We start from the raw sequence: 18,407 nt of genomic DNA, 5'->3' as shown, positions 1-18,407 counted from the left end.
GGGAGTTGAGCTTGACTCCATCCTCAACCCGAAAAGGCCCCACAAGCTCATCTTTGATGATACCAGCCCAAACCAGTACTCCACCTCCACCTTGCTGCCGTCTGAGTCGGACTGGAGCTCTCTGCCCTTTACCAATCCAGCCACGGGCCCATCCATCTGGCCCATCAACTCACTCTCATTTCATCAGTCCATAAAACCTTAGAAAAATCAGTCTTGAGATATTTCTTGGCCCAGTCTTGACGTTTCAGCTTGTGTGTCTTGTTCAGTGGTGGTCGTCTTTCAGCCTTTCTTACCTTGGCCATGTCTCTGAGTATTGCACACCTTGTGCATTTGGGCACTCCAGTGGGGTTGCAGCTCTGAAATATGGGCAAGCTGGTGGCAAGTGGCATCTAGGCAGCTGCACGCTTGACTTTTCTCAGTTCATGGGCAATTATTTTGCGCCTTGGCTTTTCGACACGCTTCTTGCGACCCTGTTGACTATTTTTAATGAAACGCTTGATTGTTTGATGATCACGCTTCAGAAGCTTTGCAATTTTAAGAGTGCTGCATCCCTCTGCAAGATATCTCACTATTTTTGACTTTTCTGAGCCTGTCAAGTCCTTCTTTTAACCCATTTTTCCAAAGGAAAGGAAGTTGCCTAATAATTATGCACACCTGATATAGGGTGTTGATGTCATTAGACCACACCCCTTCTCATTACAGAGATGCACATCACCTAATATGCTTAATTGGTAGTAGGCTTTCGAGCCTATACAGCTCGGAGTGAGACAACATGCATAAAGAGGACGATGTGGTCAAAATACTCATTTACCTAATAATTCTGCACTCCCTGTATATGTAGTCAGGGGTATATGTGCCCAGTATATGTAGTCATGGCTATATGTGCCCAGTATATATAGTCAGGGGTATATATCCCAAGAATAGGTAGCCAGGGGTATATGTGCCCAGTATATGTAGTCAGGTGTATATGTCCCCAGAATAGGTAGCCATGTGTGCCCCCAGCAGAAGGAGAGCAGCACAGAGAAGGAGAGCTGTGGGCACAGTGGGGAAGAGGGGCCATCTCCCCTCTCCTTCCCTCACCTTGGGGCTCCTCCTCACCTGCTCTCCCCTCCAGAACTAAGTGTTGCGCGACGGTTGGCAGCGGGCGGAACTTACCTCCGTATCGTTGCAGGCGCGGGATGGGCTAATGGATTTGCCACTGGTCTGGCCCAGCCCAGAGCAGAGGCACCAGAACTTCCGGCACTTGGAACGAGACGGAGGTAAGTTCCGCCGGCTGCAAGCCACAACACAAGACTTAGTTCTGGAGGGGAGAGCAAGGGAGGGAGAGCCCTAAGGTGAGGCAAGGGGGTAGAGATGGCCCCCCCTTCCCCGCTGTCCCCACAGCTCTCCCTCTTCTCTGCGCTGCTCCCCTCCTGCTCACAGGCCGGCCGATTCGCTGCCCTTAAGGGCGCGGCTGAATTCCTTACGGAACAAAATTTACGGTATGCCTGGAAATTTACGGGCGGTTGGCAACGCTGCCTGTTGCACCAGGCTGAAGGAAAAGAATAATTGGGTATCGTCAACAGTATTCATTTATAGATTATGTAGTCGTTATCTTCCCATTGTAAAAAAAATTTCTCTCCTGATTTACATTCCTAAATGTATCACTGGTGGCAACATCTTTAGTTATGCCAGTTGACCTGTACGGAATGTGTGACAGTATATGAAGTATATGCATACTTACTTCAGGAGGGGGAAGCCTCTGGACCCTGAAAAGGCTTCCCCTGTCCTCCTGATCCAGGCCAATCTAGCAATGAAACCCTCAAAGCATGGCTGCAGTGAGCCTGAGCATTAGTGTGGACCTGCTCGGACTCCCGGCGGATAAAGCAAAGTGCTATTGGGTCTGTGCTGCTGCCTAGATGTCGACAAGCGGGGTTTCAGGGGTCACGGCACTGAGGCAGGCAAGTGTAGGGGGGCAGGGGAAGCCACTGGAGGATTTTCCCCTATAGGTACACTTTAAACGCTTTTTCAGATCTTATAAAATTCTATTTTGGTGAAGAAAGATTCAGAACAAAACTTTTAGTGGGTAAAGGGTATTTACATGAATTAAGACTATAAAATTAAATCTACAGTATATATAACGTATTTTTCGGACTATAAGATGCTCCTGACCATAAGATGCTCCTAGGTTTAGAGAAAAGCCAGGGGAAAAATATATACTAAACCTGCTGCACCCATGGTGAAGGGGCCTCTTGTGGGTTATGCCCCCTTTGTTCCTCATATGGCCCCTTGTACCTCTTGTGTCTCCCTGTGTCCTCATCTGTCCTCCTGTGTCCACCTTTTGTCCTCCTCTATGCCGAGCCGAGCAACAAAATTGATGCGTGGGATGGAAGGTCTCGCTTACCAAGAAAGGTTAGATAAACTGGGTTTATTTAGTCTAGAGAAAAGACGCCTTAGAGGGGATCTAATTAACATGTATAAATACATCAGAGGGCAATATAATAGCTTGGCGGATGAGCTTTTTGTCCCTAGGCCTTCTCAAAGGACTAGAGGACATGATCTGCGCATGGAGAAAAAACGTTTTAGCCATTTATTTAGGAAAGGGTTCTTTACAGTAAGAGTGATTAAGATGTGGAATGCATTGCCACAGGAAGTAGTTATGGCAAACTCTATACCTGCATTTAAAGGGGGCTTAGATGCTTTCCTTGCGTTGAAAGACATCCATAGCTACAATTACTAGGTCATGCCTAATGATGTTGATCCAGGGATTTATCTGATTGCCATCTGGAGTCGGGAAGGAATTTTTCCCTTTAGGGGCTAATTGGACCACGCCTTGTAAGGGTTTTTTCGCCTTCCTCTGGATCAACAGGGATATGTGAGGGAGCAGGCTGGTGTTGTACTTTGTACTGGTTGAACTCAATGGTTGTATGTCTTTTTTCAACCAAAATAACTATGTAACTATGCCTCTTTGTGTCGCCCTGTGCCCTCCTCTGCATGGGCACAGTACAGGGAGGTCCCAACATTACGGAGGGTTGGAGGTTAGTATTGGCAGGCGTTCACAAGTCAGAAACTCCCTGCATTTGAACTATAAGAGGCAGTGACTTTTCTCAACACGTTTGGGGGAGAGAAAGTAAGTCTTATAGTCTAAAAAATACAGTATATACACCTGTATATAAAGGAAAACAATAAGTGTTATTGATCTTGTTCTGCTGGAATACATTTCTTTTTCCTTTGAGTAGCACAAAGCAGCACTTGAGCACAGCATATCTATGAAATGGCACAACATCTTTTGACAAAAATTCGGCAAACCATGTTTACTGACGCACACAACCTGCCGCAATAGTTTGTTTTTGAATGACTGACATGTCTGATTAAGTCGCTGATGATCGTTCTGACCCTCATTGACTTATGCGGCTTTTACCACGATTGTTTACATGATCATTTGCCACAAACAACGCTTGCAGATTCAACCAGATGGATCAGGGGAATTATTGTTTGTCGGCAGAGATCCTCGATACATCTGCCAGTGGGTGCACAGCTTTAGAGGCCGCCAGCCCTATGTAAAGGAAGATTTTCCATACAAGACAGATGCTTACAGGGGCGTAACAATAGACCCTGCAAGGGATGCAGCTGCAGCGGGGCCCAGAAACCTCAGGGGGCCGCATGGAAGGGGAAGTCCTGAGAGACTGACAACTAAGGGCACGGAGAGAAAAAACTTTCTACTCTCTGCAAAATTGTTCTAATGACTGCATTTGCTCAGCCACTGATCAGGAATCATACAAAGTATTGGAGACAAAGATTTGTAGACAGTCCCTATTCAGTGTGCTGCAGGCTCTTGTGTTCTGGGCCCAGCCCAACAACCTCTATATCCCTCCCCAAGTACTCTGTACTGTAGTGATGCTGAAGCAGTCAGCACAGCCAGTTCTGCTCTATCAGAGGCGGACAGAGTGAGTGTAATAAGAAGCCGTGGCTGGGAGCACATTCATCTGTTGGTTTTCTGAATGAGTGCGGTGCTTCACTGCTGTCTTTTTTTATCTGCATGGGGAAAACACATTCATGTGTACGCTAGCCAATTAAATAACATTAATTCTCAGTTTACCTGTGCAGAAAGCGAGGGGAAGGGTGCCCCATCCAAAGTTTCGCAGGGGGGCCCAGGGATTTCTAGTTACACCCCTGCTTACAAAACAAGCTGCTGGGTCATATCGGACCATAGCAAAGGTTAGTGAATGATCAGTGAAATAGAGATTTGTGATCTCTGTGTCACACATTCAAATGCATCTGTGATTTTTTTTATTTTTTGTAAAATAGTACACACCAGTTTTTCTGGAAGGCTGCTTAATACTGAGGATTGCGGCTTTAGTAAATGAGGCCCTCTGTTTCTGTCTGCCTCTCTTTTGCATGCACACGTTGTCCTCTGCCGAGTGCATTGACATCAAACAGCTTGTGTAATTATTCCCTGATAGAGACGCACAGTCTCCCTAAATGGCTCTGAATAGCTCAGTTTAACATCAAAACTTCCCCAACTTCAACCGTAGACCCATCTATCATCTCTGTGTCTTATTACTGAGCTCAGAGGAGCTTTGATGTACCTTCAGGGGGAAGAGCATTCAGGATACTGCGAGGAGAGAGAGTGGTCTCCCAGGGAACAGGAGGAGTGCAGAGCTCACCAGGAAGGATACATGGCAAGGGGCACACTGCTGGGGATGGGAGGATGTAGAAGGATGGGAGTAGTACTGGGCAGAGTATAGAATGATGGGGGTGATACTGGGCAGAATATAGAATGATAGTAGCTGTTCTGGGCAGAATATAGAATGACGGAGGTGATACTGGGCAGAATATAGACTGATAGTAGCTTTACTGGGCAGAGTATAGAATGGTGGGAGTGGTACTGGGCAGAGTATAGAATGGTGGGGGTGGTACTGGGCAGAATATAGAATGGTGGGTGTGGTACTGGGCAGAGTATAGAATGGTGGGAGTGGTACTGGGCAGAATATAGAATGGTGGGTGTGGTACTGGGCATATAATAGAATAGTGGGAGTGGTACTGGGCAGAATATAGAATGGTGGGTGTGGTACTGGGCAGAATATAGAATGGTGGGGGTGGTACTGGGCATATGATAGAATGATGGGAGTGGTACTGGGCAGAATATAGAATGGTGGGTGTGGTACTGGGCAGAGTATAGAATGGTGGGAGTGTTACTGGGCAGAATATAGAATGGTGGGAGTGGTACTGGGCAGAGTATAGAATGGTGGGAGTGGTACTGGGCAGAATATAGAATGGTGGGGGTGGTACTGGGCATATGATAGAATGGTGAGTGTGGTACTGGGCAGAGTATAGAATGGTGGAAGTGGTACTGGGCAGAATATAGAATGGTGGGAGTGGTACTGGGCAGAATATAGAATGGTGGGAGTGGTACTGGGCAGAATATAGAATGGTGGGTGTGGTACTGGGCAGAATATAGAATGGTGGGTGTGGTACTGGGCATATGATAGAATAGTGGGAGTGGTACTGGGCAGAATATAGAATGGTGGGTATGGTACTGGGCAGAATATAGAATGGTGGGAGTGGTACTGGGCAGAGTATAGAATGGTGGGAGTGGTACTGGGCAGAATATAGAATGGTGGGAGTGGTACTGGGCAGAGTATAGAATGGTGGGAGTGGTACTGGGCAGAATATAGAATGATGGGAGTGGTACTGGGCAGAATATAGAATGGTGGGTGTGGTACTGGGCAGAATATAGAATGGTGGGTGTGGTACTGGGCATATGATAGAATAGTGGGAGTGGTACTGGGCAGAATATAGAATGGTGGGTGTGGTACTGGGCATATGATAGAATAGTGGGAGTGGTACTGGGCAGAATATAGAATGATGGGAGTGGTACTGGGCAGAATATAGAATGGTGGGCGTGGTACTGGGCAGAATATAGAATGGTGGGTGTGGTACTGGGCAGAATATAGAATGGTGGGTGTGGTACTGGGCAGAATATAGAATGGTGGGTGTGGTACTGGGCATATGATAGAATAGTGGGAGTGGTACTGGGCAGAATATAGAATGGTGGGTGTGGTACTGGGCATATTATAGAATAGTGGGAGTGGTACTGGGCAGAATATAGAATGATGGGAGTGGTAAGGGTTAGAATATGGAGTGCTGAGGGTGGTACTGGGCATATTCTAGAATTAAGGTAATTGTAGAGAACAGAATATACAATTATGGGAGAGGAATTGGGCTAAAAATGAAGGGAATGGTTGTGGGCAGAATCCAGTGCCACTGGACATAATTCAGGATGATGGAAGTGGTACTGAACAGAAAATACCATGATGGTGGTGGGGATGGATTGTACTTGTCATCTTATAGAGTGGTTGAAGTGGTACTGAACAGAATAAAGCATGATTGGAATGGTGATATTGTAGAATAGTGTAGCTGGTACAGAACAGAATATAGTGTGATGGGAATGCTACCGAGCACATTTTAGAATGAGGGATTGATTTTGGACAGAGTACAGGAGATGTATAGGAGTGATACAGACAGAGAAGACATTGATGGAAGAATTAGTGGGCAGAGAGGTCAGTGATGGAAGAATTAGTGGGCAGAGAGGTCAGTGATGGAAGAATTAGTGGGCAGAGAGGTCAGTGATAGGAGTGGTACTGGGCAGAGAGGTCAGTGATGGGAGTGGTACTGGGCAGAGATGTCAGTGATGGGAGTTGTACTGTGCAGAGAGGTCAGTGATAGGAGTGGTACTGGGCAGACATGTCAGTAATGGGAGTTGTACTGGGCAGACATGTCAGTGATGGGATTGGTACTGGGCAGAGAGGTCAGTGATGGGAGTGGTATTGGGCAGAGAGGTCAGTGATAGGAGTGGTACTGGGCAGAGAGGTCAGTGATGGGAGTGGTACTGGGCAGAGAGGTCAGTGATGGGAGTGGTACTGGGCATCAGAGGCGTATTGCAACTATTGGACCTTTTTGAGCTTGCACTCCTTGCCTGATGAAGCGGGTTATACCTGCGAAACGCGTTGTGGAGTGCCAAAATAAATTGTTATTTGCGATTTGAACAATCTCGATTGTCCATCATTTCAGGCGGTAAGTCCACCTGTACTCCTCCTTTTTAGTTGTTTTTAGATCATTTTAACCTGCCTGACGCCTCTGTCCAAATTTGCACTGTGCAGAGAGGTCAGTAATGGGAGTGGTACTGGGCAGAGAGGTCAGTAATTGGAGTGGTACTGTGCAGAGAGGTCAGTGATGGGAGTGGTACTGTGCAGAGAGGTCAGTGATGGGAGTGGTACTGTGCAGAGAGGTCAGTAATGGGAGTGGTACCGGGCAGAGAGGTCAGTAATGGGAGTGGTACTGTGCAGAGAGGTCAGTGATGGGGGTGGTACTGGGCTGAGTGGTCAGTTATGGGAGTGGTACTGGGCAGAGAGGTCAGTGATGGGAGTGGTACTGTGCAGAGAGGTCAGTAATGGGAGTGGTACCGGGCAGAGAGGTCAGTAATGGGAGTGGTACTTTGCAGAGAGGTCAGTGATGGGAGTGGTACTGGGCAGAGAGGTCAGTGATGGGAGTGGTACTGGGCAGATATGTCAGTGATGGAAGTGGTACAGGGCAGAGAGGTCAGTGATGGGAGTGGTACTGGACAGAGAGGTCGGGGATGGGAGTGGTACTGAGCAGAGTGGTACTGGGCAGAGAGGTCAGTGATGGGAGTGGTACTGGGCAGAGAGGTCAGTGATGGGAGTGGTACTGGGCAGAGATGTCAGTGATGGGAGTGGTACTGGGCAGAGAGGTCAGTGATAGGAGTGGTACTGGGCAGAGAGGTCAGTGATGGGAGTGGTACTGGGCAGAGCGGTCAGTGATGGGAGTGGTACTGGGCAGAGAGGTCAGTGATGGGAGTGGTACTGGGCAGAGAGGTCAGTGATGGGAGTGGTACTGGGCAGAGAGGTCAGTGATGGGAGTGGTACTGGGCAGAGAGGTCAGTGATGGGAGTGGTACCGGGCAGAGAGGTCAGTGATGGGAGTGGTACTGGGCAGAGAGGTCAGTGATGGGAGTGGTACTGGGCAGAGCGGTCAGTGATGGGAGTGGTACTGGGCAGAGCGGTCAGTGATGGGAGTGGTACTGGGCAGAGAGGTCAGTGATGGAAGTGGTACTGGGCAGAGAGGTCAGTGATGGGAGTGGTACCGGGCAGAGAGGTCAGTGATGGGAGTGGTACCGGGCAGAGAGGTCAGTGATGGGAGTGGTACCGTGCAGAGAGGTCAGTGATGGGAGTGGTACTGGGCAGAGCGGTCAGTGATGGGAGTGGTACTGGGCAGAGAGGTCAGTGATGGAAGTGGTACTGGGCAGAGAGGTCAGTGATGGGAGTGGTACTGGGCAGAGAGGTCAGTGATGGGAGTGGTACTGGGCAGAGAGGTCAGTGATGGGAGTGGTACTGAGCAGAGTGGTACTGGGCAGAGAGGTCAGTGATGGGAGTGGTACTGGGCAGAGAGGTCAGTGATGGGAGTGGTACTGGGCAGAGAGGTCAGTGATGGGAGTGGTACTGAGCAGAGTGATACTGGGCAGATAGGTCAGTGATGGGAGTGGTACTGGGCAGAGAGGTCGGTTATGGTAGTTGTACTGGGCAGAGAGGTCAGTGATGGGAGTGGTACTGGGCAGAGAGGTCAGTGATGGGAGTGGTACTGGGCAGAGAGGTCAGTGATGGGAGTGGTACCGGGCAGAGAGGTCAGTGATGGGAGTGGTACTGGGCAGATATGTCAGTGATGGGAGTGGTACTGGGCAGAGAGGTCGGTTATGGGAGTTGTACTGAGCAAAGGAGAGCAGGAATCTGTTTGCCACATCACTGATACCTATAAATATATGTATGTATGTATATATTTTTCTTCCTTAGAAGCTTTCCAGCCCCCTCTATTTATGCCTTTTCTGCGGCTGATGAAAGACGTGTTTTATTTATAATTTAACTTATTCCACTGGGGGGACACTCGACTGCTGCAGCTTTTGAGATTGGCTGTAGAGATGGTCATGAAGACACACAGCTCAGACTGATTACCAGGCCTGGCCGTCCTTGACCCGCATTATAGAGCGTATTTCCCCTGCCACATCTTCTATGCACTTTAATGGGGCTGGTGGCAGCCATTTTCAGATGCTGACCCCCAGTCTTCTGGCGCGGACAGAAATCCGCCTCAGCTGAAATGTATTTACCAAACCAAACAGAGCATTTCTCATGTGTAAATGTGGAAAACAGGATCCTGTCACCATGGTGCCTGAACCTACAGTTGCCATAGAAACTGCAACATCACAGCGACTACCGATAACTTTCAAGATCAAAACTTGTCTCTTTCAAAGGCTCCTCGTCTCGCTGCCTGTCATGTGAGCTGTCACCCCGATCCAAATCTGCATTTCTGCCCCAGCATTTTAACAGCAGCCTTAATAGCAATTTTTTTTAAAGGGAAAAATAAATTTTAACCAATTCCTTCTCATTCTGTGACCATTCTTTTGTGTGACTTTAGGGAAGCTGGATACGTGTCCTGGAACCAGTCTGCTGGCTACCTGGCTCTGCTTTCTATTCATGTGTATGTGCCATAAATTGAGTGAAGACCAATTGTTCATCTCGATCTGTAAATATGGAAGCATTTACCTAGCTGTACATCTGGATCTGCTGGTGTGCAGCATAGGTACCGCCTACATTTGAACTCCTTTATCCATGTACTGCCTAAAATGGAGAGCCATTTATCCAAATCTGTTTGTTTATAGCACAGATACAGCCTAGAAATCTGAACTACTTATCCAACTATGCATCCAGATTGTTGATATATCTGCTTTATTTAGCACATATACAGTACAGTGTTGCATACTATGCACCTTGACCTATTGGTCTATAGCAAAGATACTGCCTATACTGCTACACAAGGTATTCTGTCTGTGTAATTTAACTTGCATCTGTCAGGTTAACCTCTGGTCTCCCTACACCACTTGTCACATGACTGCGCAATGCCATTCACTGTTTATTCAGCAGCTTTAACATGTTGTATCCCACTAGCCCATAGATACGGAGTGTGATGCTACTAAAACTAAGCGGTAGAAACCTTTGTAAAAAAAAAAAGTACAATAAATGCTTAAATAAAGGAGGTGATTATGTAGAGAGAAAAAATAGATCTGATCGTGATTAGCACATACTGTATATACAGGCTAGAATACTAGAGACATTTTCCAACTGTCCATCCAGATGTGTAAAGGCACAGATACACCATAAATATAGGGTTATTTATCTGACTGTATAATCAGATCTGCTGGAAAACAGCAAATGTACAACCTAGACCCCAGAAACTGTACATCCATATCAATGTAGTAAAGCAAAACGAGTGCTAGAGCAGTCACTCATCCAGGACTAACAGCCTGGCCCGCCGGTGCTCAGTCCTACAGTGGATCACCACCTCCACTTCCAAGTAAATCCAAAACGATTAGAAGGAGGCACTCAGAAGGCGTATAAACAATCGTTTATTCCACAGGTGACTAACACAACATGTTTCGGGGTTTCCCCCTTTCTCAAGTGTACAAGCAACCTCAACAGCACAAAACAACTTATGAAGCATAGTACACCACACCCACAACAGGAACCCCACCCATTTGGTCAGCTGACTAGTGAGGCCAAAGCATTAACCCCTAAGGGACACATCTTATTGGGCACTACACACAGAGGAGTCTACCCAATAACAGTAACACACCTAAGGAAACATAAGCGTAAGCAACATTTGCATTAAAAAACAATATATATGAAATGCGTAAACAGATATACAGCCAGCTAATTACTCAAATTCGAGACTCGCTGCCCCAGGGATACAATGGTTCCCTCTCTCCACCACCCACCATTCGATGACATGGCATCAGTACCTATGGGAAAAAACAGAGGAAAAAACACACATTAATGAACTTTCACAAAAAGCATTTCAAGCTAAACACGTCATTTAACCCTCTAGGGGCGATGGAATCCAAAACTCTGTCCCTATCTCCCCCTCTGCTGAGCAGTGGAACATGATCCAATACCAACCATCTCTACTGCGACACCCCATGACCAAGGGCATGAAAACGTTTGCCCACTGGGGTGTGAGTGTTGGGTTTGGTGGGATTGAATCCTCGGATAGAGCCTCTATGTTCCTGAATCCTGGTCTTAACATCTCTGGTCGTCTTGCCCACATACATCAGACCGCAGGGACACTTCAATGCATAAACCACAAATTTGCTGTCGCACGTGTACATAGATCGAATCTGAATCTTTTCTCCCGTGTGCGGGTTGGTTCACGTACTCGCCCTTCATTATAGCCCCACAGCAATTGCAACTCATGCACGGAAATGTCCCTCTCTTGCTTGTTAGTTGAGATATTTCAGGTTTGTGGGCAAGACGATTGTAGGGCAAGACCGTGAGTACGAGCAAAATTAGATTGTGTAATTTTTAGTGTTATTGTTGGAGGTGAGCTGTTTATTCCTACAAGGTTTAAAGTGAGATAGTATTAAAGAAATGTTCACATGTTATGTAGTATTGTTGTGTTAGTAAGTTTAACCATCTAAGGTCAAGAGAAGTTCTCTGCTAAAACTAAAAGCCTGCTTTATACGCAAAATGTTAATCACATAGTGTTCACACATATCTAATAAGCTGCTCAATAATATACACTCGATTTCAGATTGTATTAAAACAGAACAAGAATTGAACTTTATCCCAAACGGTAGCTGATACCCCCTTTTACATGAGAAATCTATTCCTTTTCACAAACAGACCATCAGGGGGCGCTGTATGACTGATATTGTGGTGAAACCCCTCCCACAGGAAACTCTGAGGACCGTGGTACTCCTTGCAGTTTCCTGTCTGTGAACCTGCATTGTGGGAAATAGCTGTTTACAACTGCCAAAAAAAAGCATGCAGCAGCTACATCAACTGCCAGCAGTAAAAATGTCACCATGTAATAAATGTCAGAATGTAAATCGGGGAGAGGAAAGATTTTACAATGAGCAAACACTGACTGCTTCATTTTTACAATACTTATGTATAAATGATTTACTTTATTACATTATTTTCACTGGAGTTCCTCTTTAAGTGTATGGGCCTGAGAGTTCTGAATACATCCCACTAATGACACAACCTGCAGTGTCTCTGGCCATCACTATGAGCTCTTGTGCCCAGCAGGTGGCTGCAGTGACCCTCAGAAAATAGCTGGCAGTGCTACTTTTTACCCATGGATCTTGAGACAATTGATGCAACCTTAAATAGATTTTTATATTTTTTAATTACATTTTTATTAAAATAAATACATAAAATAGCTTCCTTTAGAAGCATTAATACCTTGTCCAGCCATGCAAATTGAATGGCCTGGATGGAAGTTGCTGAGCACATGGCCCCTTCACCCTGGCTTCCAACAATGGGCAATACCTTGCAAGGGCTGAAGCTCAATATCCCCCCCCCCCCCCCCTTCGTTACACAATACCTTTAGGGCCTGTTTCCACTACACGCAGATTCTGCATGCATAAAATTGACTACTGAATGCCTATGGGCCTGTTTCCACTGAACATGATTTTTCTGATGCAGATTTCCCATAGGCATTCATTGGAGTCAGTTTTCTGCATGCAGAATCTGCGTGTAGTGGAAACAGGCCCTAAGTCCAGTGCTGAGAATTTGCTCTTCCCCTCCCCTCTGCTCCCCCTAAGGGCCCATTCACACTGCGGGAGTGATTTTCCCGCGATTAGCGCGGAAAAATCACTGGACACTGCGGCGGTTTTGGAGCGATCACGATTAGCGTGCTATGCACGCTAATCACGATCGCAAATCGCGGAACGCTCGTCGCCGGCAAACCGCTGCATGCAACGCGGTTGCGGTTATCGCTAACCGCAACCGCGGCAGTGAGAACACGGCCACTGGCTACAATGTGTAGCGGTTTGCCGCGAGCGGGAATCGTGCGATTCCCGCTCAGGTGTGAATGGGCCCTAAAAGGAGGTGGTGCCATTAGCTTTGAAGAATGGTACTTTGGAGCAAATTAATAATATAAGATTCAGTAGAGCTGACTTTTCTGGCAGAGCTTATTCAAATATGGGCTGAGCATTGCCATTGGTCAGTAGGTCTGGACAGATTGGAGTCATTGGCAGGAATTTCAAACCTGGGTTTCCCGTCAGCTTATCGCAGGGAGGTGATGACTGCAGACAGCCGGCCACCAGTTCTTAGAATATTACAGGTGAAGAAAGCATTTAAGCATTTGAGCATTAGACAAGTATTACAAAGCTTGATTTTTATAGTTTAAAATCCAGTGCTTCTGAAGGCACCCACAAGGGTGGAGGCTATGCGGGTTAGTAGAATGTACTTGACGGTCCCTTTTTGGGAGGGGCTTCACTGTTGTCTTTTTCTGTAAACTTTCTTTTATCACCATAGTCCCACTTTGTATGCCCTGTACTTGTGCACATAGTTTGATGCTAACGTCACAGTGTAATTTGCGTTTGGTTGCCTGTAAAAACAGGATGATGAGAGAATGGAAAAATCACACCGCACATTATGCATTCAGTGAAGCATGCAGTTTATGGAAATTATGCTTCACATTCACGTGCAGTAACGCTCTGCATGTAGTTAATTTCCAGGCTCCATTAGATTGCACCACATCGGATGCACTGTGATAGCATAGGTGTAACATTGCAATGGGACTTTCTGCATTTCAATGCTTCCGTTACGTCCCGAGGCGTAACTACAAATCCAGGCGTCCCCCAGCAAAGCTTTGATGGGAACCCTCAGTGTTAACTCTCATTGCCTTGCCAACCACTTGTGGCCCTCACAGACTGGGGGCCCATCTTACAAGTCATAAGACTTGGTAATCTTCACACCCTTCAACAAGTGTAGCCACAAAAACACCTGGTCCGAAGGTTAGACTCCTTTTTTGGAAGGAGTGATGTAGCAGTTGGGGCCCACTTACAACTCTGGGCCCCCCTGCGGTGGCGAGTGCTGCTCTCCTCTAGTTACACCCCTAGTCACGTCGCAATGTATTGAGCCAGAACTAAATGTTACTCAGGCACTGCATGGCATTGGCAACAGCACATCGTTTTGAAGAAAACCTGAACTGAAAATTAAAAGTCAAAATAAGCATACACAGGTCATACTTACCTCCTATGTAATCTACTCCTCAATCTCTTTCTCCTCTCCTGCGTCCCATTTGTCCACTGTGATCAAGGGAATTCTCTGTCCTCCATTTTGAAAATGGCCATTACCCCATAACAGATTCCTGGTCAGCACACTGTTAAACTGTAACATCGCCCACTTGAGCCATAGGGAAACATGGACATTACTGGGCATATCAGTTGTCCACTCAGCTATAACTGACAGCAACTGATACAATGCAGTTCTGACAAAATGTTGTCAGAACTGGAAGAGATCACTGTTAAGCTGGCCACTAACGGTCCAATTTCTAGTGAAAAATCGTTCGGGCGATCAGAAATTCTGATCGGACGAAAAAGTCGTTCACTACACCATCAACTAACCAATCATTGCTTCCGATCTATCACGACCACCAAGAAAATCCAAATTTTTGTTCGACGAAAATTCATTCGGGCGACATTTTTTTCACTCGTTCATAATCGATTGTGTCCACCAATGGAGATTATTTACAACAAATCCGATCAGAATTTCTGGTCGCTCGAACGATTTTTCGCTAGAAATTGGACCGTTAGTGGCCAGCTTAAGAAGAAAATGGTGAGCTTATGAGAGGAACTGATGGCAAGGTAACTATGTAATGTTCATTTGAAGTTACCTCGTCTTTATTTTAAATAATTTTACTCACTACAGGTTCCCTTTAATAAATAGTGAGGGAGACTTGTCAGAAGGGTATTACAATGCTCCGCCCATATTCATGTCAAGGAAGCTGATTGGAGCTCTTGATGTGCAGTGAGCAGCTGAAATCCATGCATGATGCAGTCGCATTCCTCTTGGTGATTGCGCTCTCTGGACTGTACATAGCTGCAAATTTAATTCTTGATTATTTTTTGAATTTCGGTAAATCGCCCTCTAAGCCTCTCTGCAGTAATAGCCCCAGAGGTTCTGGGAACATCATGGCGGATTCTGTACCTGTTATCTTGAGCCAATCCTGGCACTTACCTGGGGTTAAAGTGGACCTGTCTAATTCCCCCTGATCTGTGACTAATCAACACTGTAACTTTATCTCCCAGGATTCTCCTCTGCCACAGCAGAGCAGCTAATTTGTAAACACAGGATGTTAACAATAAATCGTCCATGAAAGCAGGAAGTAGATACGCTGCAGATTTATTGCAGGATTTGTATCAGCTGTAACAAAGAAATGTTTTTATTTATAGGTTATCATGCTGTTGCGTATCATTTAGATCAGAGATGACGTTCTGAGTTCAGGTCCCCTTTAATTCCTGCTTCTCGCCCTCCATCACATCTGCAAGCCGCGATTTTCATGCACAATGTTTGCCACGTTAGTGCGGGGGTGGAAAGCGCTCTGTGAAAGGTAAATTGATGATGTCATGGCCTGTTCAGAGGCGGGGAAGTGACAGGTACCAGTGCAGAGTTCTGCTGCTTAATTGCGAGGCAAGTGTTTCTTCTGTGTGATGCTGCCAAAGTAACGTTCCCTGGTAATGGGGCGAAGAAATGTCATTGTGGTTTTGTGACAAACATGATGATGTCACACTGCTGTGTCCCTCATCCTGCAATCTTCTGCTGTGCTGCATTTTGGGGACTCTTTGGTTCTTTCTGTGATTATGAACCATGCTGGTTCCTGCACTGAGGCTTAGGAATGAATGAATGAGTTCTCCAGCAAAGTCATCAGCTGCGTGAAACACAAATTTGCTACTTCAGTTCCTCGTAATTGGTTTTTACCACATCTAATCAGTTCTGATTGAACAGGTTGGAACCAGGTTTTATAAGCTGCTTCCGAACGTAACGCAGTTATTGCTGTGATCCAATATGACACAGGTGCGAACTATGAACCCCTCCTGTATAGTAGCAGACTCTTGTTTGTAAACTGTATGACTTGTGTTCTCTATTCACTGAGAACTTTACCCCTTGCAGAGACTGCTGGTACCAGATAATGGCGCTTATGATGAATCAGAGCACATACCCGCCGGTCACGACGCTCTCCCATCACCGCAGGACCCTCTCTCTGCCGTCGCTTTGACGTCAGAGGTGTGTGAGCCAGTCAGGAGGCGCTTTCATTGGCTCCTGACCCTGCCCATCAATGTAAGCCAATGTGATTGGCTCACGGTGATCACGCGGTCAGGAGCCAATGAAAGCGGCTCCTGACTGGCTCACACAGCTCTGCTTTCTTAAAGACAGCAGGGCGAGTGAACTGCTGCGGATGCATAGCGGTGAGATTGGCGGTAGCGGCATGACCGCGCGGCGGGGAAGGAGAAATCTACGTCCTGTCAGAGCCACACATCCACCTGCAGGACGTAGATTTCTACTACTGCGGTCCGGCAGCAGTTAAAGAAAGTGGTATGAAAATTTCTTCTTTGCTCTAAAAGATTATTTACAGCATAAAGTAGAAAAACAGCATTCAAACAGTTAAACACAGCACTTTCTTCTTTAGTGTGAAGCTTAAATCCAAATCCAAATGTGAAAAAGTTATTACATTATCTTGTTTATGTTTCCTTATCAGCCACTATTAGTAAACATTGCTGGCAGTGTTTCAGCTGGACACAAACAGAAAGCAGACACATGAGACAAATTCTCATTGAATACATTATAATATGTAAATACGGAAGCTATGCAATAAATGACACTGGCAGCTTTCAGAGCAGATAAACTGTACTTTGGGAACTTGTAGTTTGTAAACGGATGATAACCCTTGTGCACAAAAGCAAATTAAAAAACTGTATAAGTAATAAAAAGTAGGAAAACACATTTTTATTGAATGTTATGTCAGAGTTTAATCTCGCTTTAATCCCCATGCACACGCTGAGTAACTGCTGCAATTAATCATTGGTTGATCATTAGGGTGACAGTTCAGGAAATAAGTGCTGTACAGACATGCTGTTTAGCTATAGGGAGAATTGAGTATTGTCCACTGAAGAAGGGAGAAAGATGGTTAAGCAGTGCATGGCAGAGCAACGTCTTCTGGTGTGGGTACAAAAGGAGGTATTCATCTCTTGTACGCGGATTGCTGTATGATGCTGTGGACAGGTGTACTTGCACTAGATGCTCAGTCAGTTAACCTCTGCACACTCGCATGCAAATGCTTTCAAACAAATCAGTCACGCAGGGACCAATGCTATCCCTACTGCTAAGTTTAAAGCCAGGGTATTTGTTACAAAAGAATACATTATTTGCATAGTCACATACACAGCTCAGAGGTTCCCCAGTGTTCAGATGTGTCCTTTCCCTGACCCTATAACACACATAGCTCAGACATACATGCATTAATTGCATAAAACCTAAGGATTAGATAGAGGTGTGGGGTGGGCAAACTACCCCTGGAGGGAAAACACAGAGACAACAGGAGCCCCGATTGTGCAGTAAAAGGAAAGCAAAAAACGAAATGTGTACTCACAAAGGAAGGTTGCAGAAGGGAAACCAACCGCTGTAGACAGGTGAGGATCTATAAACCCGACTCCACTTGGGTGTCCAGGCAAGTTGGGTGTGGTCATGCTTGATGAAAAAAGGAACCGGATAGGCTTAGAGGTTGCTAGGCCACATAAGACCCAGGCGCTATACCCCTCCAAATGAGGGTGAACGGCACAAGGGGAAAAGAGGCACTCAGGGTATGATAAAACTAAGTTAAAACCGGTTGAAAAGAAAAAACCTTGAGGTGGCTTACCTCAAATGAAGACACAATCATACGATTAATGACTTTTAATGTTTAGACGCCTAAACTTGGCTCTAAGTACTGTCTGGGCACTTTTATTTGACCTGAGGAAGTGGGTGCAGTCCCACCAAACGCGTTGCCAGTGCACATTAAAAGCCCTTAATCATATGATTGTGTCTTCATTTGAGGTAAGCAACCTCAACTTTTTTACGTTTTAACTGCATTTAACTTCGTTTTATCATCCCCTGGCCACCTCTTTTTCCCTTGTATCTAAAGCCCCATACACACGCTCAACAGCAGTCTTTTATGCAACACAATTATCAAACAAACAAATTGAAACGACCCAAAAAAAGTTGCTTGCTATTGTTCACACAACTGATAAGACATCAATCTTGACTTCTTATCAGTCTTATCAGTTGTTTGAACAATAGCAAGCAACTGGTTTTTGGTTGTTTCAACTTGTTTCACAACAAAAGTTGTTTGATAATTGTGCTGCATAAAAGACTGCAGTTGAGCGTGTGTGTGGGGTTTAAGGATTAGGACAGGCATGGGCAAACCTGGCCCTCCAGCTGTTAAGGAACTACAAGTCCCACAATGCATTGCAGGAGTCTGACACCCACAGTCATGACTCATAAAGGCAAATGCATTGTGGGAATTGTAGTTCTGTAA

The 18,407-nt window shown here is 45.9% G+C and overlaps 1 protein-coding gene across 8 annotated transcripts in view; it reads left to right on the top strand.

Moving 5' to 3' along the window:
• The window catches only part of CEP112 (centrosomal protein 112), a 447,202-nt gene that overhangs the window by 275,749 nt on the left and 153,046 nt on the right, over positions 1 to 18,407 (top strand). The window lies entirely within an intron of this gene.

This window comes from Hyperolius riggenbachi, chromosome 12 (assembly GCF_040937935.1).
Source record: "Hyperolius riggenbachi isolate aHypRig1 chromosome 12, aHypRig1.pri, whole genome shotgun sequence".
Classification (NCBI taxonomy): Eukaryota; Metazoa; Chordata; class Amphibia; order Anura; family Hyperoliidae; genus Hyperolius; species Hyperolius riggenbachi.
The sequence above is the reverse complement of the archived record's forward strand: the minus strand, read 5'-3'. Positions and strand labels throughout refer to the sequence as shown.